The 27975-nt window shown below is 39.6% G+C and overlaps 14 non-coding genes across 14 annotated transcripts; all 14 read left to right on the top strand.

Moving 5' to 3' along the window:
• Positions 1–2731: 2731 nt before the first annotated feature.
• trnaa-ugc lies at positions 2732–2803 on the top strand. The gene has a single exon. It is a non-coding gene; the product is annotated as a tRNA-Ala (tRNA).
• Positions 2804–3244: 441 nt separating this feature from the next.
• Positions 3245–3316, top strand: trnat-cgu. Its single transcript has one exon. It is a non-coding gene; the product is annotated as a tRNA-Thr (tRNA).
• Positions 3317–5483: 2167 nt separating this feature from the next.
• trnat-cgu lies at positions 5484–5555 on the top strand. The gene has a single exon. It is a non-coding gene; the product is annotated as a tRNA-Thr (tRNA).
• A 2190-nt stretch (positions 5556–7745) lies between these two features.
• On the top strand, positions 7746–7817 carry trnat-cgu. Its single transcript has one exon. It is a non-coding gene; the product is annotated as a tRNA-Thr (tRNA).
• A 2190-nt stretch (positions 7818–10007) lies between these two features.
• Positions 10008–10079, top strand: trnat-cgu. The gene has a single exon. It is a non-coding gene; the product is annotated as a tRNA-Thr (tRNA).
• A 2190-nt stretch (positions 10080–12269) lies between these two features.
• On the top strand, positions 12270–12341 carry trnat-cgu. The gene has a single exon. It is a non-coding gene; the product is annotated as a tRNA-Thr (tRNA).
• A 2190-nt stretch (positions 12342–14531) lies between these two features.
• On the top strand, positions 14532–14603 carry trnat-cgu. The gene has a single exon. It is a non-coding gene; the product is annotated as a tRNA-Thr (tRNA).
• A 2190-nt stretch (positions 14604–16793) lies between these two features.
• On the top strand, positions 16794–16865 carry trnat-cgu. Its single transcript has one exon. It is a non-coding gene; the product is annotated as a tRNA-Thr (tRNA).
• A 1679-nt stretch (positions 16866–18544) lies between these two features.
• On the top strand, positions 18545–18616 carry trnaa-ugc. The gene has a single exon. It is a non-coding gene; the product is annotated as a tRNA-Ala (tRNA).
• Positions 18617–19056: 440 nt separating this feature from the next.
• Positions 19057–19128, top strand: trnat-ugu. The gene has a single exon. It is a non-coding gene; the product is annotated as a tRNA-Thr (tRNA).
• Positions 19129–20808: 1680 nt separating this feature from the next.
• Positions 20809–20880, top strand: trnaa-ugc. Its single transcript has one exon. It is a non-coding gene; the product is annotated as a tRNA-Ala (tRNA).
• A 445-nt stretch (positions 20881–21325) lies between these two features.
• Positions 21326–21397, top strand: trnat-cgu. The gene has a single exon. It is a non-coding gene; the product is annotated as a tRNA-Thr (tRNA).
• A 1677-nt stretch (positions 21398–23074) lies between these two features.
• trnaa-ugc lies at positions 23075–23146 on the top strand. The gene has a single exon. It is a non-coding gene; the product is annotated as a tRNA-Ala (tRNA).
• Positions 23147–23591: 445 nt separating this feature from the next.
• trnat-cgu lies at positions 23592–23663 on the top strand. The gene has a single exon. It is a non-coding gene; the product is annotated as a tRNA-Thr (tRNA).
• The last annotated feature ends 4312 nt before the right edge of the window (positions 23664–27975 follow it).

The raw sequence follows: 27975 nt of genomic DNA, 5'->3' as shown, positions 1-27975 counted from the left end.
AACTAAAGAAAGACTGTAAACGGCTGTTACCTGTGCTAACATGATTTAAAGTAAAGTAAACCATACTTTTCGTATTGTAGTTTATATGATAAGCTCATTGGAAGGGTAACATATACAGGATGTACATAAATGGGCATAAACACGTGACACAGAAAATAAAAATATTGACATTTAGGAAATCAAAATGCATCTAAATATAGTTTGTTCTGTCTATGAAAAACTTTTTTTTTAATTGTTAAAAAAAAATATGTATAAAATATACTTGTCTGTACAGTAAGTAAATGTTGGAAATCCAAAACGCACAAAAATATGTTTTTGTAAAGTCTAAAATAAAATATATGTGTATAATACACTGCTCAAAAAAATAAAGGGAACACTTAAACAACACAATGTAACTCCAAGTCAATCCCACTTCTGTGAAATCAAACTGTCCACTTAGGAAGCAACACTGATTGACAATTTTCACATGCTGTTGTGCAAATGGAATAGACAACAGGTGGAAATTATAGGCATTTAGCAAGACACCCCCAACAAAGTAGTGGTTCTGCAGGTGGGGACTTCTCAGTTCTTATCCTTCCTGGCTGATGTTTTGGTCACTTTCGAATACTGGCGGTGCTTTCACTCTAGTGGTAGCATGAGACGGAGTCTACAACCCACACAAGTGGCTCAGGTAGTGCAGCTCATCCAGGATGGCACATCAATGCGAGATGTGGCAAGAAGGTTTGCTGTGTCTGTCAGCGTAGTGTCCAGAGCATGGAGGCGCTACCAGGAGACAGGCCAGTACATCAGGAGACGTGGAGGCCGTAGGAGGGCAACAACCCAGCAGCAGGACCGCTACCTCCGCCTTTGTTCCTTACTGAGGAGTTGGCAACACTGCTAACTTTAAACATCAGCTATCTGAGCAGCTAACCGATCGCTGCAGCTGTACATTGCCCATCTGTAAATAGCCCACCCAATCTACCTACCTCATCGCCATGTTGTTTTTATTTACTTTCTGCACTTTTGCACACCAGTATTTCTACTTGCACATCATCATCTGCTCATCTATCACTCCAGTGTTCATTTGCTAAAATGTGATTACTTCGCTACTATGGCCTATTATTGCCTTTTTAAAAAATGTCCCCTTCTATTTTGTTTTTGACTGTGCGCTTGTTTGTTCCATGTGTAACTCTGTGTTGTTGTTTGTGTTGCACTGCTTTGCTTTATCTTGGCCAGGTCGCAGTTGTGTATGAGAACTTGTTCTTAACTGGCTTTACTGGCTTTTGCACAACTCCCACTTTCCACAATGTTGACATTCTAAGAATGAAATAGATGTGCAAAGTCATCTGTTTTTGTTAACTGGAGCACATGGGTTCAATCCCTGTTCGACGTTTATGGTAGATAGCTGATATTATGGAAATTTACTTTCATCACAACAGTGTAAAGAAAAGGTCAATTGTCTTGATAGGGCCACTGCGACCTGTATGCTCTAGTCGGCTGGCCCTCGCTACATATTCGTCGCCAGAACCACTGGCTCCAGGTCATCTGTAAGTCTATGCTAGGTAAAGCTCCGCCTTATCAAAGCACTAACAGGCGGCCTAGTCCTCGCGCAGCAGTCCCTTCCAGCTGCAGTCAGAGCAGGAGATGTTCACCCCTCCGCTTCCAGACTGCAAATCAATCCCGCATGTGGGAAGCCGCCGCTGGCTGATCCCGCCCTGGCCTACTTAAAAAAAACACAATTAATCTGAATTAGGGCCAGACTAGTTCCCATCATTTTCTCACATTGCCATTGAAAGTTTTTTCTATTGTCTCGTTTTGGTCCATTTAGATTGTTAATGTAGACTTGTATAGATTTTTTTTAATTTTAAATGTTATGGTTAAAATGTTAATGTTTTACTGTGACTTGTTGTAGGCTCCTAAGTGGACCATAAGGTTAAAAACCAAACCAAATTAAGAAAACTAAACTGAAAAACAAAAAAATACAATTAAAAACTAAGTTGCTCCGCCAGAGTGTCTCTTTTGGGTCACTTTTGTTGGTCCCAAGCCCGGATAAAGGAGGAGGGTTGGAATTGTGACATTAAAAAAAAGAAGAATCGACAGAAGAAAGTTAATTTGTAGTTCTAAACATATTTAGGGTGTTTTTTACTCACTTCTTGTCTCTCCCACGGAGTTATTCCTCTCTCCAACAGCGTCCATCACAATTACATGATCATGGCCAATTATGCAAATTAGGTGATGACGTCATGTAGCGACTTCTAGCGTCTTTTAGGACAGCCAATAGCTACTTTCCTTACTGAGGAGTTGGCAACACTGCTAACTTTAAACATCAGCTATCTGAGCAGCTAACCGATCGCTGCAGCTGTACATTGCCCATCTGTAAATAGCCCACCTAATCTACCTACCTCATCGCCATGTTGTTTTTATTTACTTTCTGCACTTTTGCACACCAGTATTTCTACTTGCACATCATCATCTGCTCATCTATCACTCCAGTGTTCATTTGCTAAAATGTGATTACTTCGCTACTATGGCCTATTATTGCCTTTTTTAAAAATGTCCCCTTCTATTTTGTTATTGACTGTGCGCTTGTTTGTTCCATGTGTAACTCTGTGTTGTTGTTTGTGTTGCACTGCTTTGCTTTATCTTGGCCAGGTCGCAGTTGTGTATGAGAACTTGTTCTTAACTGGCTTACCTGGTATAATAAAGGAGAAATTTAAAAAAATAAGAAACCATTTTTTTTTTTCCTAAGAAAGGGGGTGTAGCTCAGTGGTAGAGCGCATGCTTTGCATGTATGAGGTCCTGGGTTCAATCCTCAGCTTCTCCATGTTTTTTTTTGCAAAGACCCAACTTCTACTTTCCAGAATGTTGAAATTCTAAGCAGGAAACAGAGATGTGCTAAATCATTTGGTCTTGTAATCTGAAGAACATGTTTTCAATCCCTGTTAGTACATTTATACAACAGAAGTGGCATGTTTGCCAACTTTTATGGCATCATTTTCAAAAACTGAAGTTCATGTTTTCGATCCCTGTCCGTACCTGTTTTAAGAATTGCTGCTATCATTTCATTGTAGTTTCAATGGAGTGGTGTATATATAAAGTACATTGTATTGATATTGCGTTTTATCTGCAAATGAAATGGGAAGGAAGCTCAGAGGGGGAGTGCATGCTATATATGAGGTCCTTTCTCCTCTGAGTTTGTGTGCCAAATTCACATTTGCACAACTACTACTTTCCAGAATGTTGATGTATATATAAAGCATAGGGTGGCATGGTGGCCAAGTGGTAAGGCGTCGGTCTCGTAAACCGAAGATCATGGGTTCAAATCCCATCCGTGCCTCTATAGAAAATACTTCAATTTCCCTGGAAATGTTCATTCATTGGGGGACTTTGTAGAAAAGTCATTATATTAAGGGGAAGTATCTCTAGGATAGAGCCACTTTACATGTTTGCTGTCCTACAGTATTCCCCAACTTGTCTTGTTAAAGTTGTTGTTAACTTGTTAAATTAGCTTTTGCACAACTCCCACTTTCCACAATGTTGACATTCTAAGAATGAAATAGATGTGCAAAGTCATCTGTTTTTGTTAACTGGAGCACATGGGTTCAATCCCTGTTCGACGTTTATGGTAGATAGCTGATATTATGGAAATTTACTTTCATCACAACAGTGTAAAGAAAAGGTCAATTGTCTTGATAGGGCCACTGCGACCTGTATGCTCTAGTCGGCTGGCCCTCGCTACATATTCGTCGCCAGAACCACTGGCTCCAGGTCATCTGTAAGTCTATGCTAGGTAAAGCTCCGCCTTATCAAAGCACTAACAGGCGGCCTAGTCCACGCGCAGCAGTCCTTTCCAGCTGCAGTCAGATTAGGAGATGTTCACCCCTCCGCTTCCAGACTGCAAATCAATCCCGCATGTGAGAAGCCGCCGCTGGCTGATCCCGCCCTGGCCTACTTAAAAAAAACACAATTAATCTGAATTAGGGCCAGACTAGTTCCCATCATTTTCTCACATTGCCATTGAAAGTTTTTTCTATTGTCTCTTTTTGGTCCATTTAGATTGTTAATGTAGACTTGTATAGATTTTTTTTAATTTTAAATGTTATGGTTAAAATGTTAATGTTTTACTGTGACTTGTTGTAGGCTCCTAAGTGGACCATAAGGTTAAAAACCAAACCAAATTAAGAAAACTAAACTGAAAAACAAAAAAATACAATTAAAAATACAATTAAAAACTAAGTTGCTCCGCCAGAGTGTCTCTTTTGGGTCACTTTTGTTGGTCCCAAGCCCGGATAAAGGAGGAGGGTTGGAATTGTGACATAAAAAAAAAGAAGAATCGACAGAAGAAAGTTAATTTGTAGTTCTAAACATATTTAGGGTGTTTTTTACTCACTTCTTGTCTCTCCCACGGAGTTATTCCTCTCTCCAACAGCGTCCATCACAATTACATGATCATGGCCAATTATGCAAATTAGGTGATGACGTCATGTAGCGACTTCTAGCGTATTTTAGGACAGCCAATAGCTACTTTCCTTACTGAGGAGTTGGCAACACTGCTAACTTTAAACATCAGCTATCTGAGCAGCTAACCGATCGCTGCAGCTGTACATTGCCCATCTGTAAATAGCCCACCCAATCTACCTACCTCATCGCCATGTTGTTTTTATTTACTTTCTGCACTTTTGCACACCAGTATTTCTACTTGCACATCATCATCTGCTCATCTATCACTCCAGTGTTCATTTGCTAAAATGTGATTACTTCGCTACTATGGCCTATTATTGCCTTTTTTTTAAATGTCCCCTTCTATTTTGTTATTGACTGTGCGCTTGTTTGTTCCATGTGTAACTCTGTGTTGTTGTTTGTGTTGCACTGCTTTGCTTTATCTTGGCCAGGTCGCAGTTGTGTATGAGAACTTGTTCTTAACTGGCTTACCTGGTATAATAAAGGAGAAATTTAAAAAAATATGAAACCATTTTTTTTTTCCTAAGAAAGTTGGTGTAGCTCAGTGGTGGAGCGCATGCTTTGCATGTATGAGGTCCTGGGTTCAATCCTCAGCTTCTCCATGTTTTTTTTTGCAAAGACCCAACTTCTACTTTCCAGAATGTTGAAATTCTAAGCAGGAAACAGAGATGTGCTAAATCATTTGGTCTTGTAATCTGAAGAACATGTTTTCAATCCCTGTTAGTACATTTATAGAACAGAAGTGGCATGGTTGCCAACTTTTATGGCATCATTTTCAAAAACTGAAGTTCATGTTTTCGATCCCTGTCCGTACCTGTTTTAAGAATTGCTGCTATCATTTCATTGTAGTTTCAATGGAGTGGTGTATATATAAAGTACATTGTATTGATATTGCGTTTTATCTGCAAATGAAATGGGATGGAAGCTCAGAGGGGGAGTGCATGCTATATATGAGGTCCTTTCTCCTCTGAGTTTGTGTGCCAAATTCACATTTGCACAACTACTACTTTCCAGAATGTTGATGTATATATAAAGCATAGGGTGGCATGGTGGCCAAGTGGTAAGGCGTCGGTCTCGTAAACCGAAGATCATGGGTTCAAATCCCATCCGTGCCTCTATAGAAAAGACTTCAATTTCCCTGGAAATTTTCATTCATTGGGGGACTTTGTAGAAAAGTCATGTTGTATCAATATTTGAACACAACTATTATATTAAGGGGAAGTATCTCTAGGATAGAGCCACTTTACATGTTTGCTGTCCTACAGTATTCCCCAACTTGTCTTGTGAGAGTATTCACTTGTTAAATTAGCTTTTGCACAACTCCCACTTTCCACAATGTTGACATTCTAAGAATGAAATAGATGTGCAAAGTCATCTGTTTTTGTTAACTGGAGCACATGGGTTCAATCCCTGTTCGACGTTTATGGTAGATAGCTGATATTATGGAAATTTACTTTCATCACAACAGTGTAAAGAAAAGGTCAATTGTCTTGATAGGGCCACTGCGACCTGTATGCTCTAGTCGGCTGGCCCTCGCTACATATTCGTCGCCAGAACCACTGGCTCCAGGTCATCTGTAAGTCTATGCTAGGTAAAGCTCCGCCTTATCAAAGCACTAACAGGCGGCCTAGTCCACGCGCAGCAGTCCTTTCCAGCTGCAGTCAGATTAGGAGATGTTCACCCCTCCGCTTCCAGACTGCAAATCAATCCCGCATGTGAGAAGCCGCCGCTGGCTGATCCCGCCCTGGCCTACTTAAAAAAAACACAATTAATCTGAATTAGGGCCAGACTAGTTCCCATCATTTTCTCACATTGCCATTGAAAGTTTTTTCTATTGTCTCTTTTTGGTCCATTTAGATTGTTAATGTAGACTTGTATAGATTTTTTTTTATTTTAAATGTTATGGTTAAAATGTTAATGTTTTACTGTGACTTGTTGTAGGCTCCTAAGTGGACCATAAGGTTAAAAACCAAACCAAATTAAGAAAACTAAACTGAAAAACAAAAAAATACAATTAAAAATACAATTAAAAACTAAGTTGCTCCGCCAGAGTGTCTCTTTTGGGTCACTTTTGTTGGTCCCAAGCCCGGATAAAGGAGGAGGGTTGGAATTGTGACATAAAAAAAAAGAAGAATCGACAGAAGAAAGTTAATTTGTAGTTCTAAACATATTTAGGGTGTTTTTTACTCACTTCTTGTCTCTCCCACGGAGTTATTCCTCTCTCCAACAGCGTCCATCACAATTACATGATCATGGCCAATTATGCAAATTAGGTGATGACGTCATGTAGCGACTTCTAGCGTATTTTAGGACAGCCAATAGCTACTTTCCTTACTGAGGAGTTGGCAACACTGCTAACTTTAAACATCAGCTATCTGAGCAGCTAACCGATCGCTGCAGCTGTACATTGCCCATCTGTAAATAGCCCACCCAATCTACCTACCTCATCGCCATGTTGTTTTTATTTACTTTCTGCACTTTTGCACACCAGTATTTCTACTTGCACATCATCATCTGCTCATCTATCACTCCAGTGTTCATTTGCTAAAATGTGATTACTTCGCTACTATGGCCTATTATTGCCTTTTTTTTAAATGTCCCCTTCTATTTTGTTATTGACTGTGCGCTTGTTTGTTCCATGTGTAACTCTGTGTTGTTGTTTGTGTTGCACTGCTTTGCTTTATCTTGGCCAGGTCGCAGTTGTGTATGAGAACTTGTTCTTAACTGGCTTACCTGGTATAATAAAGGAGAAATTTAAAAAAATAAGAAACCATTTTTTTTTTCCTAAGAAAGTTGGTGTAGCTCAGTGGTGGAGCGCATGCTTTGCATGTATGAGGTCCTGGGTTCAATCCTCAGCTTCTCCATGTTTTTTTTTGCAAAGACCCAACTTCTACTTTCCAGAATGTTGAAATTCTAAGCAGGAAACAGAGATGTGCTAAATCATTTGGTCTTGTAATCTGAAGAACATGTTTTCAATCCCTGTTAGTACATTTATAGAACAGAAGTGGCATGGTTGCCAACTTTTATGGCATCATTTTCAAAAACTGAAGTTCATGTTTTCGATCCCTGTCCGTACCTGTTTTAAGAATTGCTGCTATCATTTCATTGTAGTTTCAATGGAGTGGTGTATATATAAAGTACATTGTATTGATATTGCGTTTTATCTGCAAATGAAATGGGATGGAAGCTCAGAGGGGGAGTGCATGCTATATATGAGGTCCTTTCTCCTCTGAGTTTGTGTGCCAAATTCACATTTGCACAACTACTACTTTCCAGAATGTTGATGTATATATAAAGCATAGGGTGGCATGGTGGCCAAGTGGTAAGGCGTCGGTCTCGTAAACCGAAGATCATGGGTTCAAATCCCATCCGTGCCTCTATAGAAAAGACTTCAATTTCCTTGGAAATTTTCATTCATTGGGGGACTTTGTAGAAAAGTCATGTTGTATCAATATTTGAACACAACTATTATATTAAGGGGAAGTATCTCTAGGATAGAGCCACTTTACATGTTTGCTGTCCTACAGTATTCCCCAACTTGTCTTGTGAGAGTATTCACTTGTTAAATTAGCTTTTGCACAACTCCCACTTTCCACAATGTTGACATTCTAAGAATGAAATAGATGTGCAAAGTCATCTGTTTTTGTTAACTGGAGCACATGGGTTCAATCCCTGTTCGACGTTTATGGTAGATAGCTGATATTATGGAAATTTACTTTCATCACAACAGTGTAAAGAAAAGGTCAATTGTCTTGATAGGGCCACTGCGACCTGTATGCTCTAGTCGGCTGGCCCTCGCTACATATTCGTCGCCAGAACCACTGGCTCCAGGTCATCTGTAAGTCTATGCTAGGTAAAGCTCCGCCTTATCAAAGCACTAACAGGCGGCCTAGTCCACGCGCAGCAGTCCTTTCCAGCTGCAGTCAGATTAGGAGATGTTCACCCCTCCGCTTCCAGACTGCAAATCAATCCCGCATGTGAGAAGCCGCCGCTGGCTGATCCCGCCCTGGCCTACTTAAAAAAAACACAATTAATCTGAATTAGGGCCAGACTAGTTCCCATCATTTTCTCACATTGCCATTGAAAGTTTTTTCTATTGTCTCTTTTTGGTCCATTTAGATTGTTAATGTAGACTTGTATAGATTTTTTTTAATTTTAAATGTTATGGTTAAAATGTTAATGTTTTACTGTGACTTGTTGTAGGCTCCTAAGTGGACCATAAGGTTAAAAACCAAACCAAATTAAGAAAACTAAACTGAAAAACAAAAAAATACAATTAAAAATACAATTAAAAACTAAGTTGCTCCGCCAGAGTGTCTCTTTTGGGTCACTTTTGTTGGTCCCAAGCCCGGATAAAGGAGGAGGGTTGGAATTGTGACATAAAAAAAAAGAAGAATCGACAGAAGAAAGTTAATTTGTAGTTCTAAACATATTTAGGGTGTTTTTTACTCACTTCTTGTCTCTCCCACGGAGTTATTCCTCTCTCCAACAGCGTCCATCACAATTACATGATCATGGCCAATTATGCAAATTAGGTGATGACGTCATGTAGCGACTTCTAGCGTCTTTTAGGACAGCCAATAGCTACTTTCCTTACTGAGGAGTTGGCAACACTGCTAACTTTAAACATCAGCTATCTGAGCAGCTAACCGATCGCTGCAGCTGTACATTGCCCATCTGTAAATAGCCCACCCAATCTACCTACCTCATCGCCATGTTGTTTTTATTTACTTTCTGCACTTTTGCACACCAGTATTTCTACTTGCACATCATCATCTGCTCATCTATCACTCCAGTGTTCATTTGCTAAAATGTGATTACTTCGCTACTATGGCCTATTATTGCCTTTTTTTTAAATGTCCCCTTCTATTTTGTTATTGACTGTGCGCTTGTTTGTTCCATGTGTAACTCTGTGTTGTTGTTTGTGTTGCACTGCTTTGCTTTATCTTGGCCAGGTCGCAGTTGTGTATGAGAACTTGTTCTTAACTGGCTTACCTGGTATAATAAAGGAGAAATTAAAAAAAATAAGAAACCATTTTTTTTTTCCTAAGAAAGTTGGTGTAGCTCAGTGGTGGAGCGCATGCTTTGCATGTATGAGGTCCTGGGTTCAATCCTCAGCTTCTCCATGTTTTTTTTTGCAAAGACCCAACTTCTACTTTCCAGAATGTTGAAATTCTAAGCAGGAAACAGAGATGTGCTAAATCATTTGGTCTTGTAATCTGAAGAACATGTTTTCAATCCCTGTTAGTACATTTATAGAACAGAAGTGGCATGGTTGCCAACTTTTATGGCATCATTTTCAAAAACTGAAGTTCATGTTTTCGATCCCTGTCCGTACCTGTTTTAAGAATTGCTGCTATCATTTCATTGTAGTTTCAATGGAGTGGTGTATATATAAAGTACATTGTATTGATATTGCGTTTTATCTGCAAATGAAATGGGATGGAAGCTCAGAGGGGGAGTGCATGCTATATATGAGGTCCTTTCTCCTCTGAGTTTGTGTGCCAAATTCACATTTGCACAACTACTACTTTCCAGAATGTTGATGTATATATAAAGCATAGGGTGGCATGGTGGCCAAGTGGTAAGGCGTCGGTCTCGTAAACCGAAGATCATGGGTTCAAATCCCATCCGTGCCTCTATAGAAAAGACTTCAATTTCCCTGGAAATTTTCATTCATTGGGGGACTTTGTAGAAAAGTCATGTTGTATCAATATTTGAACACAACTATTATATTAAGGGGAAGTATCTCTACGATAGAGCCACTTTACATGTTTGCTGTCCTACAGTATTCCCCAACTTGTCTTGTGAGAGTATTCACTTGTTAAATTAGCTTTTGCACAACTCCCACTTTCCACAATGTTGACATTCTAAGAATGAAATAGATGTGCAAAGTCATCTGTTTTTGTTAACTGGAGCACATGGGTTCAATCCCTGTTCGACATTTATGGTAGATAGCTGATATTATGGAAATTTACTTTCATCACAACAGTGTAAAGAAAAGGTCAATTGTCTTGATAGGGCCACTGCGACCTGTATGCTCTAGTCGGCTGGCCCTCGCTACATATTCGTCGCCAGAACCACTGGCTCCAGGTCATCTGTAAGTCTATGCTAGGTAAAGCTCCGCCTTATCAAAGCACTAACAGGCGGCCTAGTCCACGCGCAGCAGTCCTTTCCAGCTGCAGTCAGAGCAGGAGATGTTCACCCCTCCGCTTCCAGACTGCAAATCAATCCCGCATGTGAGAAGCCGCCGCTGGCTGATCCCGCCCTGGCCTACTTAAAAAAAACACAATTAATCTGAATTAGGGCCAGACTAGTTCCCATCATTTTCTCACATTGCCATTGAAAGTTTTTTCTATTGTCTCTTTTTGGTCCATTTAGATTGTTAATGTAGACTTGTATAGATTTTTTTTAATTTTAAATGTTATGGTTAAAATGTTAATGTTTTACTGTGACTTGTTGTAGGCTCCTAAGTGGACCATAAGGTTAAAAACCAAACCAAATTAAGAAAACTAAACTGAAAAACAAAAAAATACAATTAAAAATACAATTAAAAACTAAGTTGCTCCGCCAGAGTGTCTCTTTTGGGTCACTTTTGTTGGTCCCAAGCCCGGATAAAGGAGGAGGGTTGGAATTGTGACATAAAAAAAAAGAAGAATCGACAGAAGAAAGTTAATTTGTAGTTCTAAACATATTTAGGGTGTTTTTTACTCACTTCTTGTCTCTCCCACGGAGTTATTCCTCTCTCCAACAGCGTCCATCACAATTACATGATCATGGCCAATTATGCAAATTAGGTGATGACGTCATGTAGCGACTTCTAGCGTATTTTAGGACAGCCAATAGCTACTTTCCTTACTGAGGAGTTGGCAACACTGCTAACTTTAAACATCAGCTATCTGAGCAGCTAACCGATCGCTGCAGCTGTACATTGCCCATCTGTAAATAGCCCACCCAATCTACCTACCTCATCACCATGTTGTTTTTATTTACTTTCTGCACTTTTGCACACCAGTATTTCTACTTGCACATCATCATCTGCTCATCTATCACTCCAGTGTTCATTTGCTAAAATGTGATTACTTCGCTACTATGGCCTATTATTGCCTTTTTTAAAAATGTCCCCTTCTATTTTGTTATTGACTGTGCGCTTGTTTGTTCCATGTGTAACTCTGTGTTGTTGTTTGTGTTGCACTGCTTTGCTTTATCTTGGCCAGGTCGCAGTTGTGTATGAGAACTTGTTCTTAACTGGCTTACCTGGTATAATAAAGGAGAAATTTAAAAAAATAAGAAACCATTTTTTTTTTCCTAAGAAAGTTGGTGTAGCTCAGTGGTGGAGCGCATGCTTTGCATGTATGAGGTCCTGGGTTCAATCCTCAGCTTCTCCATGTTTTTTTTTGCAAAGACCCAACTTCTACTTTCCAGAATGTTGAAATTCTAAGCAGGAAACAGAGATGTGCTAAATCATTTGGTCTTGTAATCTGAAGAACATTTTTTCAATCCCTGTTAGTACATTTATAGAACAGAAGTGGCATGGTTGCCAACTTTTATGGCATCATTTTCAAAAACTGAAGTTCATGTTTTCGATCCCTGTCCGTACCTGTTTTAAGAATTGCTGCTATCATTTCATTGTAGTTTCAATGGAGTGGTGTATATATAAAGTACATTGTATTGATATTGCGTTTTATCTGCAAATGAAATGGGAAGGAAGCTCAGAGGGGGAGTGCATGCTATATATGAGGTCCTTTCTCCTCTGAGTTTGTGTGCCAAATTCACATTTGCACAACTACTACTTTCCAGAATGTTGATGTATATATAAAGCATAGGGTGGCATGGTGGCCAAGTGGTAAGGCGTCGGTCTCGTAAACCGAAGATCATGGGTTCAAATCCCATCCGTGCCTCTATAGAAAAGACTTCAATTTCCCTGGAAATTTTCATTCATTGGGGGACTTTGTAGAAAAGTCATGTTGTATCAATATTTGAACACAACTATTATATTAAGGGGAAGTATCTCTAGGATAGAGCCACTTTACATGTTTGCTGTCCTACAGTATTCCCCAACTTGTCTTGTGAGAGTATTCACTTGTTAAATTAGCTTTTGCACAACTCCCACTTTCCACAATGTTGACATTCTAAGAATGAAATAGATGTGCAAAGTCATCTGTTTTTGTTAACTGGAGCACATGGGTTCAATCCCTGTTCGACGTTTATGGTAGATAGCTGATATTATGGAAATTTACTTTCATCACAACAGTGTAAAGAAAAGGTCAATTGTCTTGATAGGGCCACTGCGACCTGTATGCTCTAGTCGGCTGGCCCTCGCTACATATTCGTCGCCAGAACCACTGGCTCCAGGTCATCTGTAAGTCTATGCTAGGTAAAGCTCCGCCTTATCAAAGCACTAACAGGCGGCCTAGTCCACGCGCAGCAGTCCCTTCCAGCTGCAGTCAGAGCAGGAAATGTTCACCCCTCCGCTTCCAGACTGCAAATCAATCCCGCATGTGAGAAGCCGCCGCTGGCTGATCCCGCCCTGGCCTACTTAAAAAAAACACAATTAATCTGAATTAGGGCCAGACTAGTTCCCATCATTTTCTCACATTGCCATTGAAAGTTTTTTCTATTGTCTCTTTTTGGTCCATTTAGATTGTTAATGTAGACTTGTATAGATTTTTTTTAATTTTAAATGTTATGGTTAAAATGTTAATGTTTTACTGTGACTTGTTGTAGGCTCCTAAGTGGACCATAAGGTTAAAAACCAAACCAAATTAAGAAAACTAAACTGAAAAACAAAAAAATACAATTAAAAATACAATTAAAAACTAAGTTGCTCCGCCAGAGTGTCTCTTTTGGGTCACTTTTGTTGGTCCCAAGCCCGGATAAAGGAGGAGGGTTGGAATTGTGACATAAAAAAAAAGAAGAATCGACAGAAGAAAGTTAATTTGTAGTTCTAAACATATTTAGGGTGTTTTTTACTCACTTCTTGTCTCTCCCACGGAGTTATTCCTCTCTCCAACAGCGTCCATCACAATTACATGATCATGGCCAATTATGCAAATTAGGTGATGACGTCATGTAGCGACTTCTAGCGTATTTTAGGACAGCCAATAGCTACTTTCCTTACTGAGGAGTTGGCAACACTGCTAACTTTAAACATCAGCTATCTGAGCAGCTAACCGATCGCTGCAGCTGTACATTGCCCATCTGTAAATAGCCCACCCAATCTACCTACCTCATCGCCATGTTGTTTTTATTTACTTTCTGCACTTTTGCACACCAGTATTTCTACTTGCACATCATCATCTGCTCATCTATCACTCCAGTGTTCATTTGCTAAAATGTGATTACTTCGCTACTATGGCCTATTATTGCCTTTTTTTTAAATGTCCCCTTCTTTTTTGTTATTGACTGTGCGCTTGTTTGTTCCATGTGTAACTCTGTGTTGTTGTTTGTGTTGCACTGCTTTGCTTTATCTTGGCCAGGTTGCAGTTGTGTATGAGAACTTGTTCTTAACTGGCTTACCTGGTATAATAAAGGAGAAATTTAAAAAAATAAGAAACCATTTTTTTTTTCCTAAGAAAGTTGGTGTAGCTCAGTGGTGGAGCGCATGCTTTGCATGTATGAGGTCCTGGGTTCAATCCTCAGCTTCTCCATGTTTTTTTTTGCAAAGACCCAACTTCTACTTTCCAGAATGTTGAAATTCTAAGCAGGAAACAGAGATGTGCTAAATCATTTGGTCTTGTAATCTGAAGAACATGTTTTCAATCCCTGTTAGTACATTTATAGAACAGAAGTGGCATGGTTGCCAACTTTTATGGCATCATTTTCAAAAACTGAAGTTCATGTTTTCGATCCCTGTCCGTACCTGTTTTAAGAATTGCTGCTATCATTTCATTGTAGTTTCAATGGAGTGGTGTATATATAAAGTACATTGTATTGATATTGCGTTTTATCTGCAAATGAAATGGGATGGAAGCTCAGAGGGGGAGTGCATGCTATATATGAGGTCCTTTCTCCTCTGAGTTTGTGTGCCAAATTCACATTTGCACAACTACTACTTTCCAGAATGTTGATGTATATATAAAGCATAGGGTGGCATGGTGGCCAAGTGGTAAGGCGTCGGTCTCGTAAACCGAAGATCATGGGTTCAAATCCCATCCGTGCCTCTATAGAAAAGACTTCAATTTCCCTGGAAATTTTCATTCATTGGGGGACTTTGTAGAAAAGTCATGTTGTATCAAAATTTGAACACAACTATTATATTAAGGGGAAGTATCTCTAGGATAGAGCCACTTTACATGTTTGCTGTCCTACAGTATTCCCCAACTTGTCTTGTGAGAGTATTCACTTGTTAAATTAGCTTTTGCACAACTCCCACTTTCCACAATGTTGACATTCTAAGAATGAAATAGATGTGCAAAGTCATCTGTTTTTGTTAACTGGAGCACATGGGTTCAATCCCTGTTCGACGTTTATGGTAGATAGCTGATATTATGGAAATTTACTTTCATCACAACAGTGTAAAGAAAAGGTCAATTGTCTTGATAGGGCCACTGCGACCTGTATGCTCTAGTCGGCTGGCCCTCGCTACATATTCGTCGCCAGAACCACTGGCTCCAGGTCATCTGTAAGTCTATGCTAGGTAAAGCTCCGCCTTATCAAAGCACTAACAGGCGGCCTAGTCCACGCGCAGCAGTCCCTTCCAGCTGCAGTCAGAGCAGGAGATGTTCACCCCTCCGCTTCCAGACTGCAAATCAATCCCGCATGTGAGAAGCCGCCGCTGGCTGATCCCGCCCTGGCCTACTTAAAAAAAACACAATTAATCTGAATTAGGGCCAGACTAGTTCCCATCATTTTCTCACATTGCCATTGAAAGTTTTTTCTATTGTCTCTTTTTGGTCCATTTAGATTGTTAATGTAGACTTGTATAGATTTTTTTTTATTTTAAATGTTATGGTTAAAATGTTAATGTTTTACTGTGACTTGTTGTAGGCTCCTAAGTGGACCATAAGGTTAAAAACCAAACCAAATTAAGAAAACTAAACTGAAAAACAAAAAAATACAATTAAAAATACAATTAAAAACTAAGTTGCTCCGCCAGAGTGTCTCTTTTGGGTCACTTTTGTTGGTCCCAAGCCCGGATGAAGGAGGAGGGTTGGAATTGTGACATAAAAAAAAAGAAGAATCGACAGAAGAAAGTTAATTTGTAGTTCTAAACATATTTAGGGTGTTTTTTACTCACTTCTTGTCTCTCCCACGGAGTTATTCCTCTCTCCAACAGCGTCCATCACAATTACATGATCATGGTCAATTATGCAAATTAGGTGATGACGTCATGTAGCGACTTCTAGCGTCATTTAGGACAGCCAATAGCTACTTTCCTTACTGAGGAGTTGGCAACACTGCTAACTTTAAACATCAGCTATCTGAGCAGCTAACCGATCGCTGCAGCTGTACATTGCCCATCTGTAAATAGCCCACCCAATCTACCTACCTCATCGCCATGTTGTTTTTATTTACTTTCTGCACTTTTGCACACCAGTATTTCTACTTGCACATCATCATCTGCTCATCTATCACTCCAGTGTTCATTTGCTAAAATGTGATTACTTCGCTACTATGGCCTATTATTGCCTTTTTTAAAAATTTCCCCTTCTTTTTTGTTATTGACTGTGCGCTTGTTTGTTCCATGTGTAACTCTGTGTTGTTGTTTGTGTTGCACTGCTTTGCTTTATCTTGGCCAGGTTGCAGTTGTGTATGAGAACTTGTTCTTAACTGGCTTACCTGGTATAATAAAGGAGAAATTTAAAAAAATAAGAAACCATTTTTTTTTTCCTAAGAAAGTTGGTGTAGCTCAGTGGTGGAGCGCATGCTTTGCATGTATGAGGTCCTGGGTTCAATCCTCAGCTTCTCCATGTTTTTTTTTGCAAAGACCCAACTTCTACTTTCCAGAATGTTGAAATTCTAAGCAGGAAACAGAGATGTGCTAAATCATTTGGTCTTGTAATCTGAAGAACATGTTTTCAATCCCTGTTAGTACATTTATAGAACAGAAGTGGCATGGTTGCCAACTTTTATGGCATCATTTTCAAAAACTGAAGTTCATGTTTTCGATCCCTGTCCGTACCTGTTTTAAGAATTGCTGCTATCATTTCATTGTAGTTTCAATGGAGTGGTGTATATATAAAGTACATTGTATTGATATTGCGTTTTATCTGCAAATGAAATGGGATGGAAGCTCAGAGGGGGAGTGCATGCTATATATGAGGTCCTTTCTCCTCTGAGTTTGTGTGCCAAATTCACATTTGCACAACTACTACTTTCCAGAATGTTGATGTATATATAAAGCATAGGGTGGCATGGTGGCCAAGTGGTAAGGCGTCGGTCTCGTAAACCGAAGATCATGGGTTCAAATCCCATCCGTGCCTCTATAGAAAAGACTTCAATTTCCCTGGAAATTTTCATTCATTGGGGGACTTTGTAGAAAAGTCATGTTGTATCAAAATTTGAACACAACTATTATATTAAGGGGAAGTATCTCTAGGATAGAGCCACTTTACATGTTTGCTGTCCTACAGTATTCCCCAACTTGTCTTGTGAGAGTATTCACTTGTTAAATTAGCTTTTGCACAACTCCCACTTTCCACAATGTTGACATTCTAAGAATGAAATAGATGTGCAAAGTCATCTGTTTTTGTTAACTGGAGCACATGGGTTCAATCCCTGTTCGACGTTTATGGTAGATAGCTGATATTATGGAAATTTACTTTCATCACAACAGTGTAAAGAAAAGGTCAATTGTCTTGATAGGGCCACTGCGACCTGTATGCTCTAGTCGGCTGGCCCTCGCTACATATTCGTCGCCAGAACCACTGGCTCCAGGTCATCTGTAAGTCTATGCTAGGTAAAGCTCCGCCTTATCAAAGCACTAACAGGCGGCCTAGTCCACGCGCAGCAGTCCCTTCCAGCTGCAGTCAGAGCAGGAGATGTTCACCCCTCCGCTTCCAGACTGCAAATCAATCCCGCATGTGAGAAGCCGCCGCTGGCTGATCCCGCCCTGGCCTACTTAAAAAAAACACAATTAATCTGAATTAGGGCCAGACTAGTTCCCATCATTTTCTCACATTGCCATTGAAAGTTTTTTCTATTGTCTCTTTTTGGTCCATTTAGATTGTTAATGTAGACTTGTATAGATTTTTTTTTATTTTAAATGTTATGGTTAAAATGTTAATGTTTTACTGTGACTTGTTGTAGGCTCCTAAGTGGACCATAAGGTTAAAAACCAAACCAAATTAAGAAAACTAAACTGAAAAACAAAAAAATACAATTAAAAATACAATTAAAAACTAAGTTGCTCCGCCAGAGTGTCTCTTTTGGGTCACTTTTGTTGGTCCCAAGCCCGGATGAAGGAGGAGGGTTGGAATTGTGACATAAAAAAAAAGAAGAATCGACAGAAGAAAGTTAATTTGTAGTTCTAAACATATTTAGGGTGTTTTTTACTCACTTCTTGTCTCTCCCACGGAGTTATTCCTCTCTCCAACAGCGTCCATCACAATTACATGATCATGGTCAATTATGCAAATTAGGTGATGACGTCATGTAGCGACTTCTAGCGTCTTTTAGGACAGCCAATAGCTACTTTCCTTACTGAGGAGTTGGCAACACTGCTAACTTTAAACATCAGCTATCTGAGCAGCTAACCGATCGCTGCAGCTGTACATTGCCCATCTGTAAATAGCCCACCCAATCTACCTACCTCATCGCCATGTTGTTTTTATTTACTTTCTGCACTTTTGCACACCAGTATTTCTACTTGCACATCATCATCTGCTCATCTATCACTCCAGTGTTCATTTGCTAAAATGTGATTACTTCTCTACTATGGCCTATTTATTGCCTTTTTAAAAAATGTCCCCTTCTATTTTGTTATTGACTGTGCGCTTGTTTGTTCCTTGTGTAACTCTGTGTTGTTGTTTGTGTTGCACTGCTTTGCTTTATCTTGGCCAGGTCGCAGTTGTGTATGAGAACTTGTTCTTAACTGGCTTACCTGGTATAATAAAGGAGAAATTAAAAAAAATAAGAAACCATTTTTTTTTTTCCTAAGAAAGGGGTTGTAGCTTAGTGGTAGAGCGCATGCTTTGCATGTATGAGGTCCTGGGTTCAATCCTCAGCTTCTCCGTGTTTTTTTTTGCAAAGACCCAACTTCTACTTTCCAGAATGTTGAAATTCTAAGCAGGAAACAGAGATGTGCTAAATCATTTGGTCTTGTAATCTGAAGAACATGTTTTCAATCCCTGTTAGTACATTTATAGAACAGAAGTGGCATGGTTGCCAACTTTTATGGCATCATTTTCAAAAACTGAAGTTCATGTTTTCGATCCCTGTCCGTACCTGTTTTAAGAATTGCTGCTATCATTTCATTGTAGTTTCAATGGAGTGGTGTATATATAAAGTACATTGTATTGATATTGCGTTTTATCTGCAAATGAAATGGGATGGAAGCTCAGATGGGAGTGCATGCTATATATGAGGTCCTTTCTCCTCTGAGTTTGTGTGTCAAAATCACATTTGCACAACTACTACTTTCCAGAATGTTGATGTATATATATAGCATAGGGTGGCATGGTGGCCAAGTGGTAAGGCGTCGGGCTTGTAAACCGAAGATCATGGGTTCAAATCCCATCCGCGCCTCTATAGAAAAGACTTCAATTTCCTTGGAAATTTTCATTCATTGGGGGACTTTGTAGAAAAGTCATGTTGTATCAATATTTGAACACAACTATTATATTAAGGGGAAGTATCTCTACGATAGAGCCACTTTACATATTTGCTGTCCTACAGTATTCCCCAACTTGTCTTGTGAGAGTATTCACTTGTTAAATTAGCTTTTGCACAACTCCCACTTTCCACAATGTTGACATTCTAAGAATGAAATAGATGTGCAAAGTCATCTGTTTTTGTTAACTGGAGCACATGGGTTCAATCCCTGTTCGACGTTTATGGTAGATAGCTGATATTATGGAAATTTACTTTCATCACAACAGTGTAAAGAAAAGGTCAATTGTCTTGATAGGGCCACTGCGACCTGTATGCTCTAGTCGGCTGGCCCTCGCTACATATTCGTCGCCAGAACCACTGGCTCCAGGTCATCTGTAAGTCTATGCTAGGTAAAGCTCCGCCTTATCAAAGCACTAACAGGCGGCCTAGTCCTCGCGCAGCAGTCCCTTCCAGCTGCAGTCAGAGCAGGAGATGTTCACCCCTCCGCTTCCAGACTGCAAATCAATCCCGCATGTGGGAAGCCGCCGCTGGCTGATCCCGCCCTGGCCTACTTAAAAAAAACACAATTAATCTGAATTAGGGCCAGACTAGTTCCCATCATTTTCTCACATTGCCATTGAAAGTTTTTTCTATTGTCTCTTTTTGGTCCATTTATATTGTTAATGTAGACTTGTATAGATTTTTTTTTATTTTAAATGTTATGGTTAAAATGTTAATGTTTTACTGTGACTTGTTGTAGGCTCCTAAGTGGACCATAAGGTTAAAAACCAAACCAAATTAAGAAAACTAAACTGAAAAACAAAAAAATACAATTAAAAATACAATTAAAAACTAAGTTGCTCCGCCAGAGTGTCTCTTTTGGGTCACTTTTGTTGGTCCCAAGCCCGGATAAAGGAGGAGGGTTGGAATTGTGACATTAAAAAAAAGAAGAATCGACAGAAGAAAGTTAATTTGTAGTTCTAAACATATTTAGGGTGTTTTTTTACTCACTTCTTGTCTCTCCCACGGAGTTATTCCTCTCTCCAACAGCGTCCATCACAATTACATGATCATGGCCAATTATGCAAATTAGGTGATGACGTCATGTAGCGACTTCTAGCGTCTTTTAGGACAGCCAATAGCTACTTTCCTTACTGAGGAGTTGGCAACACTGCTAACTTTAAACATCAGCTATCTGAGCAGCTAACCGATCGCTGCAGCTGTACATTGCCCATCTGTAAATAGCCCACCCAATCTACCTACCTCATCGCCATGTTGTTTTTATTTACTTTCTGCACTTTTGCACACCAGTATTTCTACTTGCACATCATCATCTGCTCATCTATCACTCCAGTGTTCATTTGCTAAAATGTGATTACTTCGCTACTAAGGCCTATTTATTGCCTTTTTAAAAAATGTCCCCTTCTTTTTTGTTATTGACTGTGCGCTTGTTTGTTCCTTGTGTAACTCTGTGTTGTTGTTTGTGTTGCACTGCTTTGCTTTATCTTGGCCAGGTCGCAGTTGTGTATGAGAACTTGTTCTTAACTGGCTTACCTGATATAATAAAGGAGAAATTTAAAAAAATAAGAAACCATTTTTTTTTTTCCTAAGAAAGGGGTTGTAGCTTAGTGGTAGAGCGCATGCTTTGCATGTATGAGGTCCTGGGTTCAATCCTCAGCTTCTCCATGTTTTTTTTTGCAAAGACCCAACTTCTACTTTCCAGAATGTTGAAATTCTAAGCAGGAAACAGAGATGTGCTAAATCATTTGGTCTTGTAATCTGAAGAACATGTTTTCAATCCCTGTTAGTACATTTATAGAACAGAAGTGGCATGGTTGCCAACTTTTATGGCATCATTTTCAAAAACTGAAGTTCATGTTTTCGATCCCTGTCCGTACCTGTTTTAAGAATTGCTGCTATCATTTCATTGTAGTTTCAATGGAGTGGTGTATATATAAAGTACATTGTATTGATATTGCGTTTTATCTGCAAATGAAATGGGATGGAAGCTCAGAGGGGGAGTGCATGCTATATATATATGAGGTCCTTTCTCCACTGAGTTTGTGTGTCAAAATCACATTTGCACAACTACTACTTTCCAGAATGTTGATGTATATATATAGCATAGGGTGGCATGGTGGCCAAGTGGTAAGGCGTCGGTCTCGTAAACCGAAGATCATGGGTTCAAATCCCATCCGCGCCTCTATAGAAAAGACTTCAATTTCCCTGGAAATTTTCATTCATTGGGGGACTTTGTAGAAAAGTCATGTTGTATCAATATTTGAACACAACTATTATATTAAGGGGAAGTATCTCTACGATAGAGCCACTTCACATGTTTGCTGTCCTACAGTATTCCCCAACTTGTCTTGTGAGAGTATTCACTTGTTAAATTAGCTTTTGCACAACTCCCACTTTCCACAATGTTGACATTCTAAGAATGAAATAGATGTGCAAAGTCATCTGTTTTTGTTAACTGGAGCACATGGGTTCAATCCCTGTTCGACGTTTATGGTAGATAGCTGATATTATGGAAATTTACTTTCATCACAACAGTGTAAAGAAAAGGTAAATTGTCTTGATAGGGCCACTGCGACCTGTATGCTCTAGTCGGCTGGCCCTCGCTACATATTCGTCGCCAGAACCACTGGCTCCAGGTCATCTGTAAGTCTATGCTAGGTAAAGCTCCGCCTTATCAAAGCACTAACAGGCGGCCTAGTCCACGCGCAGCAGTCCCTTCCAGCTGCAGTCAGAGCAGGAGATGTTCACCCCTCCGCTTCCAGACTGCAAATCAATCCCGCATGTGGGAAGCCGCCGCTGGCTGATCCCGCCCTGGCCTACTTAAAAAAAACACAATTAATCTGAATTAGGGCCAGACTAGTTCCCATCATTTTCTCACATTGCCATTGAAAGTTTTTTCTATTGTCTCTTTTTGGTCCATTTATATTGTTAATGTAGACTTGTATAGATTTTTTTTTATTTTAAATGTTATGGTTAAAATGTTAATGTTTTACTGTGACTTGTTGTAGGCTCCTAAGTGGACCATAAGGTTAAAAACCAAACCAAATTAAGAAAACTAAACTGAAAAACAAAAAAATACAATTAAAAATACAATTAAAAACTAAGTTGCTCCGCCAGAGTGTCTCTTTTGGGTCACTTTTGTTGGTCCCAAGCCCGGATAAAGGAGGAGGGTTGGAATTGTGACATAAAAAAAAGAAGAATCGACAGAAGAAAGTTAATTTGTAGTTCTAAACATATTTAGGGTGTTTTTTACTCACTTCTTGTCTCTCCCACGGAGTTATTCCTCTCTCCAACAGCGTCCATCACAATTACATGATCATGGCCAATTATGCAAATTAGGTGATGACGTCATGTAGCGACTTCTAGCGTCTTTTAGGACAGCCAATAGCTACTTTCCTTACTGAGGAGTTGGCAACACTGCTAACTTTAAACATCAGCTATCTGAGCAGCTAACCGATCGCTGCAGCTGTACATTGCCCATCTGTAAATAGCCCACCCAATCTACCTACCTCATCGCCATATTGTTTTTATTTACTTTCTGCACTTTTGCACACCAGTATTTCTACTTGCACATCATCATCTGCTCATCTATCACTCCAGTGTTCATTTGCTAAATTGTGATTACTTTGCTACTATGGCCTATTAATTGCCTTTTTAAAAAATGTCCCCTTCTATTTTGTTATTGACTGTGCGCTTGTTTGTTCCTTGTGTAACTCTGTGTTGTTGTTTGTGTTGCACTGCTTTGCTTTATCTTGGCCAGGTCGCAGTTGTGTATGAGAACTTGTTCTTAACTGGCTTACCTGGTATAATAAAGGAGAAATTTAAAAAAATAAGAAACCATTTTTTTTTTCCTAAGAAAGGGGTTGTAGCTTAGTGGTAGAGCGCATGCTTTGCATGTATGAGGTCCTGGGTTCAATCCTCAGCTTCTCCATGTTTTTTTTTGCAAAGACCCAACTTCTACTTTCCAGAATGTTGAAATTCTAAGCAGGAAACAGAGATGTGCTAAATCATTTGGTCTTGTAATCTGAAGAACATGTTTTCAATCCCTGTTAGTACATTTATAGAACAGAAGTGGCATGGTTGCCAACTTTTATGGCATAATTTTCAAAAACTGAAGTTCATGTTTTCGATCCCTGTCCGTACCTGTTTTAAGAATTGCTGCTATCATTTCATTGTAGTTTCAATGGAGTGGTGTATATATAAAGTACATTGTATTGATATTGCGTTTTATCTGCAAATGAAATGGGATGGAAGCTCAGAGGGGGAGTGCATGCTATATATGTATGAGGTCCTTTCTCCACTGAGTTTGTGTGTCAAAATCACATTTGCACAACTACTACTTTCCAGAATGTTGATGTATATATATAGCATAGGGTGGCATGGTGGCCAAGTGGTAAGGCGTCGGTCTCGTAAACCGAAGATCATGGGTTCAAATCCCATCCGTGCCTCTATAGAAAAGACTTCACATTCCTTGGAAATTTTCATTCATTGGGGGACTTTGTAAAAAAGTCATGTTGTATCAATATTTGAACACAACTATTATATTAAGGGGAAGTATCTCTTCGATAGAGCCACTTCACATTTTTGCTGTCCTACAGTATTCCCCAACTTGGGGAGTATTCACTTGTTAAATTAGCTTTTGCACAACTCCCACTTTCCACAATGTTGACATTCTAAGAATGAAATAGATGTGCAAAGTCATCTGTTTTTGTTAACTGGAGCACATGGGTTCAATCCCTGTTCAACGTTTATGGTAGATAGCTGATATTATGGAAATGTACTTTCATCACAACAGTGTAAAGAAAAGGTAAATTGTCTTGATAGGGCCACTGCGACCTGTATGCTCTAGTCGGCTGGCCCTCGCTACATATTCGTCGCCAGAACCACTGGCTCCAGGTCATCTGTAAGTCTATGCTAGGTAAAGCTCCGCCTTATCAAAGCACTAACAGGCGGCCTAGTCCTCGCGCAGCAGTCCCTTCCAGCTGCAGTCAGAGCAGGAGATGTTCACCCCTCCGCTTCCAGACTGCAAATCAATCCCGCATGTGGGAAGCCGCCGCTGGCTGATCCCACCCTGGCCTACTTAAAAAAAACACAATTAATCTGATTTAGGGCCAGACTAGTTCCCATCATTTTCTCACATTGCCATTGAAAGTTTGTTCTATTGTCTCTTTTTGGTCCATTTAGATTGTAAATGACACCTAGTTAATATGAGTAGAGAATAACTATCGTATTTTTAATATTCTGCGAAAACAGCTAGTTGATGAGAGGCTTAAAGAGAATTGCAAGAATCGCGCAATATCAGATGCGGGCCACAAACAGGCAAATAACAAAAAGTATCTCGGAACGCACAACTCGTCGGTCGTTGTCAGTGGATTGTATTGGCGGGAAGAACAAAAATATCGTCTGCAGGGTAATCGAAGTCGCCGCATCTAATGTCAAGTCACAGGTGAGCAGCCTTGTTAAACCCTAAAAATAAATAATAACACGATTGCGTTGAAATGACCCATTAAGCCATTTGTTAAGATTTCCCCCATGTGGACATGTTGTCACTCTTACCCTGATTGTTGCTGATATTTCCAGACACTTTTTCGGTCTTATCTGAGGAATTTTATCATTTATATCAGAATGGCCATATTCTGAGGCCAGTTTAGCGCTCATTCAATGACGATTTACTACTCTTTCCCATTGAAGGCCATATTGAGGTTAAATCAATGACTGGACTTTTTAATTGATAAAAACAAATGACTATTGAAAGTGCAAGTCAGTATCGTGCATAATTGTACTGGTCTCTGTGGTGATTTTAGAGCGTTGTCCATATTTTTACTTTTACCGCATACTCTTTAACCCGATTCCCAGTTGCTGTGCTGTAGTCAGGATGGCCGAGTGGTCTAAGGCGCTGCGTTCAGGTCGCAGTCGCCGATGTAGGCGTGGGTTCAAATCCCACTTCTGACAGTTGTTTAGTGCCTATCAGGAGTCATGCTGCTTAGCAGTAATAATAAGAATGATGAAATGACAACTTCACACAGTGAAATAACAATTCATAATGAACACTCTCAAATGCAGACCTTCTGGAGGTGAGCGAAGATCAAGGTTAAATAAGAAAACAGCTGTACTTAATAACGAATGAATGAGGGTAACATTTTGTGTTATTGTATTATAATGAGTTACTGCATTATCTTTCAGTTGTTAAATTATCACTTTCTGTAGGCTATGCCTTTTGGCCCATTCACTCCTAACAAGCCTGTTTTCTTCTGTCAACGTTGTCGTTGCCGAGTGGTTAAGGCGATGGACTAGAAATCCATTAGGATCTTTCTGCGCTGGTTCGAATCCTGCGTACAACGAAAATCCATTTTCTTGACCCCTCCGGAGGTGGAAGTTTAGTCGTGTTTCTTATACCAATCGCATCCTCTCAGATCTCCACAAGTACATAGGGATTAGTTGTCCATTTGGGATAGGAGTGCAGGCCATCTATCCCACTTCACACCTTTACACACCTGGTTATCCAGCCTTCTAGCTCTATAGGCCACAGTAGCATAGGTTACAGGTTTGTAGTCAAGCCACAGATTTCAGGTGAGATCCCATGATACACTCAACAATACAACAACATGATTCTCATGAATAACCATTAAGCCATTTGCTAAGATTTCCCCCATTTTGAAATGTGGAAACCTGTTGTCACTCTTACCCTGACGGGAAGCTCCAGACACTTTTTTGGTCCTATCTGAGGCATTTTTAAATTCATGTCAAAATGGCCATATTCTGAAGACACTCTTATAGTCTGCAGGGTAATCGAACTGGCCACATCTAAAGTCAAGCCACAGGTAACAGGTGAGAAACCTTGTTAAACTTTAAAAGAAAAATAAAAAACATGATTGCATTGAAAATAACCATTAAGTCATTCAGAACGCAGACTCCCCTATAGGCATGGTTTGAAACCCACTCCTGACAACTTTTTAGCGCCTGCATGTCATGCACCTTTGTAAAATCCAGTTGAAAAATAAATGACTTAAGGTAATGTAAATGACACCTAGTTAATATGAGTAGAGAATAACTATCGTATTTTTTATATTCTGCGAAAACAGCTAGTTGATGAGAGGCTTAAAGAGAATTGCAAGAATCGCGTAATTTCACATGCGGGCCACAAACAGGCAAATAACAAAAAGCATCTCGGAACGCACAACTCGTCGGTCGTTGTCAGTGGATTGTATTGGCGGGAAGAACAAAAATATTGTCTATAGGGTAATCGAAGTCGCCGCATCTAATGTCAAGTCACAGGTGAGCTGCCTTGTTAAACCCTAAAAATAAATAATATCACGATTGCATTGAAATGACCCATTAAGCCATTTGTTAAGATTTCCCCCATGTGGACCTGTTGTCACTCTTACCCTGATGGTTGCTGATATTTCCAGACACTTTTTCGGTCTTATCTGAGGAATTGTATCATTTATATCAGAATGGCCATATTCTGAGGCCAGTTTAGCGCTCATTCAATGACGATTTACTACTCTTTCCCATTGAAGGCCATGTTGAGGTTGAATCAATGACTGGACTTTTTAATTGATAAAAACAAATTACTATTGAAAGTGCAAGTTCAGTTCGCAGTCTCCCATGGAGGCATGGGTTCAAATCCCACTTCTGACAGTTGTTTAGTGCCTCTCAGGAGTCATGCTGCTTAGCAGTAATAATAAGAATGATGAAATGACAACTTCACACAGTGAAATAACAATTCATAATAAACACTCTCAAATGCAGACCTTCTGGAGGTGAGCGAAGATCAAGGTTAAATAAGAAAACAGCTGTACTTAATAACGAATGAATGAGGGTAACATTTTGTGTTATTGCATTATAATGAGTTACTGCATTATCTTTCAGTTGTTAAATTGTCACTTTCTGTAGGCTATGCCTTTTGGCCCATTCACTCCTAACAAGCCTGTTTTCTTCTGTCAACGTTGTCGTGGCCGAGTGGTTAAGGCGATGGACTAGAAATCAATTAGGATCTTCCTGCGCAGGTTCGAATCCTGCCGACAACGAAAATGCATTTTTTTGACCCCTCCGGTGGTGGAAGTTTAGTCGTGTTTCTTATACCAATCGCATCCTCTCAGATCTCCACAAGTACATAGGGATTAGTTGTCCATTTGGGATAGGACTGCAGGCCATCTATCCCACTTCACACCTTTACACACCTGGTTATCCAGCCTTCTAGCTCTATAGGCCACAGTAGCATAGGTTATAGGTTTGTAGTCAAGCCACAGATTTCAGGGAATACCCCCCTGAAATGGACAAAAATGAATGGCAACATATTGGCATTGGACAAACCATATACACGATGTCCAATACCACCCGATGTGGCGTTGATTCATGCAAAGTATATTGCAAATGCCATATGGCAATTGCCAGTTGTAACACTTCAAAAATCCAACAGGGGGCGAGTGCGCTCCACCTGGGTTTTTCATATTGGAAATGCAACCCAAGTCAACATCCAAAAGCAAAATTTTGAAAAAATGATTTTTTTGTCAAAAACGTATCACCCCTTAAAAAAGTGCTTTCTGGACCGTTTTTCGAAATTCTTTCGATTTTTTTGTCAATGACACATGTGTAAGAACTGTATGAATATACTTTTGTCCAATTTTGTTATCATACATTTTTTTTTTAATTACATGCACATAAGGCATATGTTTTGTCCATTTGCAATATGATTTCATAGGAAGTCAAAAGTCAAAAGTCAAAAATGTCAACATTTTATAAAAAACTTCACACACC

Source organism: Oncorhynchus mykiss, chromosome Y, assembly GCF_013265735.2.
Source record: "Oncorhynchus mykiss isolate Arlee chromosome Y, USDA_OmykA_1.1, whole genome shotgun sequence".
Lineage (NCBI taxonomy): Eukaryota > Metazoa > Chordata > Actinopteri > Salmoniformes > Salmonidae > Oncorhynchus > Oncorhynchus mykiss.
The sequence above is the reverse complement of the archived record's forward strand: the minus strand, read 5'-3'. Positions and strand labels throughout refer to the sequence as shown.